The sequence below is a fragment of the Dendrobates tinctorius genome, unplaced genomic scaffold (genome assembly GCF_039654945.1).
Source record: "Dendrobates tinctorius isolate UK_male_01 unplaced genomic scaffold, ASM3965494v1 ptg000564l, whole genome shotgun sequence".
Lineage (NCBI taxonomy): Eukaryota > Metazoa > Chordata > Amphibia > Anura > Dendrobatidae > Dendrobates > Dendrobates tinctorius.
In genome coordinates, this window is record NW_027362222.1 from 110,001 (window position 1) to 112,500 (window position 2,500).

The following is a 2,500-nucleotide window of genomic DNA, read 5'->3' on the forward strand; positions in this document are numbered from 1 at the left end:
AGCCTGCTCTGAGGGGACATAGTCAGAGGGGGCGTCCGCCTTCAAGAGCCCTCCTTCCCACGAGGACTCCAGATTTGCCCCCCTGACAGCCATCACCTCCAGAGAACCAGGGACCGCCGAGGGAGGGTCTGGTCAAAGCTCACGTACCCCAGGACAGCTTCTCCGGCTTGGGCACAGACCGCCAGACAAAGCCGCGGACCATGAACCATCCAGCCGGCTCTGAGGGGACATGGTCAGAAGGGGCGTCCGCCTTCTAGAGCCCAAACTCGGCCACGGACTCCAGATTTGCCCCCCTGAATGCCATCACCCTTCAGAAGACCAGGGACCACCGAGGGAGGGTCTGGTCAGGCTCAGGTACCCCAGGATCGCCTCTCTCACTTGGGACGCACGACCAGCAAAAGTCCCTCCTGGAGCCGTGGAAGTTCAGTCTCGGCCGTATTTTGCAACTTCCACGACAAGAGGGACCACCTTCTAAGTCGCCTACCCGAGCCAGAGAACCATAGGAACAACCGCCATACATCGGGGTAGAGAGAGCCCACTCTCTCCTATATTCTCCCGCAGGTGCGCATTACTATGTATTTGCATTGCGGGACAATGTACTTCAATGAGCGGGACAAAGTCGGAAATGTATCCGACCTCCTGGAACTGTGCGGCTGCTACAGCAGTCAGAAATTCCCCATTCCGGTTCTTTTTCACTTGGATTTTTTTTTTTGCAATTTTTTGCCTAAAACGTATTCCTCCAACATGTACTAGCTCATGACACTTGAAATTTTTGAGCCAATTGATAATAACAGCTTTTTAGAGCTCAAAAACAAAAAAAATTTGAGCGAACAAAAAATGTTCGAAAATGACCTCAGCTCCTGGAACTGTTTTCGGTACACCTCCAGAGAGGCTCCCCTGCCTGGAAGTCTGTCACTGCTCAGCTCGAAATTTTTCTAAGTCCCAAAATTCGGTTTTTCATCCAAAATTCAACTTTCTGCCCAGGATCCACAAACTTTAAACCCAGTTGGGGGACCCTCCCTGGGGGCCCTACAACATACTGAAGCCCCCCTGTGGTGGAAGTAGGGGAATTTACTTATTTTTACACAAAATCACAAAATTCCATTTTTTGTTCGCAAAACACTTTTTTGTCCTCAAGAAACTTTTTTGTCCTCAAAACACTTTTTTGTCCTCGAGAAACTTTTTTGTCCTCAAGAAACTTTTTTGTCCTCAAAACACTTTTTTGTCCTCAAAACTCAATTTCTTCCATAATTCGACTTTCCCCCAAAAAACCACACATTCTACCCTCATGGGAGGCACTCTCCCTCGGGTCCCCACATCATATTGACGCCCCAGAGCGGTGGGAGAAGGGGAAATCTGATTTTTGCACAAAAATCCAAAAATCGCTCTAAGTCCAAAAATCCTGAAAATTTTTCTAAGTCCCAACGGTACTTTCTGAAAAGTGTACCCAGGCCCCTGGAAGCCTCCTAGGTACACCTCCTGAGACTCCCCCCTTCCTGGAAGTCTGACACATCTCGAAATTTTTCTAAGTCCCAAAAACTGGTTTTTGCTCCATAATTCGACTTTCCCCCCAAAAGCCACACATTCTACCCTCATGGGAGGCACTCTCCCTCGGGTCCCCACATCATATTGACGCCCCAGAGCGGTGGGAGAAGGGGAAATTCGATTTTTGATCAAAAATCCAAAAATCGCTCTAAGTCCAAAAATCCTGAAAATTTTTCTAAGTCCCAACGGTACTTTCTGAAAAGTGTACCCAGGCCCCTGGAAGCCTCCTAGGTACACCTCCCGAGGCGCCCCCTTCCTGGAAGTCTGTCACATCTCGAAATTTTTCTAAGTCCCAAAAAATGGTTTTTGCTCCATAATTCGACTTTCCCCCCAAAAGTCACACATTCTACCCTCATGGGAGGCACTCTCCCTCGGGTCCCCACTTCATATTGACGCCCCAGAGCGGTGGGAGAAGGGAAAATTCGATTTTTGCACAAAAATCCAAAAATCGCTCTAAGTCCAAAAATCTTGAAAATTTTTCTAAGTCCCAACGGTACTTTCTGAAAAGTGTACCCAGGCCCCTGGAAGCCTCCTAGGTACACCTCCCGAGGCGCCCCCTTCCTGGAAGTCTGACACATCTCGGAATTTTTTCTAAGTCCCCAAAAATGGTTTTTGCTCCATAATTCGACTTTCCCCCCAAAAGTCACACATTCTACCCTCATGGGAGGCACTCTCCCTCGGGTCCCCACTTCATATTGACGCCCCAGAGCGGTGGGAGAAGGGAAAATTCGATTTTTGCACAAAAATCCAAAAATCGCTCTAAGTCCAAAAATCTTGAAAATTTTTCTAAGTCCCAACGGTACTTTCTGAAAAGTGTACCCAGGCCCCTGGAAGCCTCCTAGGTACACCTCCCGAGGCGCCCCCTTCCTGGAAGTCTGACACATCTCGGAATTTTTTCTAAGTCCCCAAAAATGGTTTTTGCTCCATAATTCGACTTTCCCCCCAAAAGTCACAC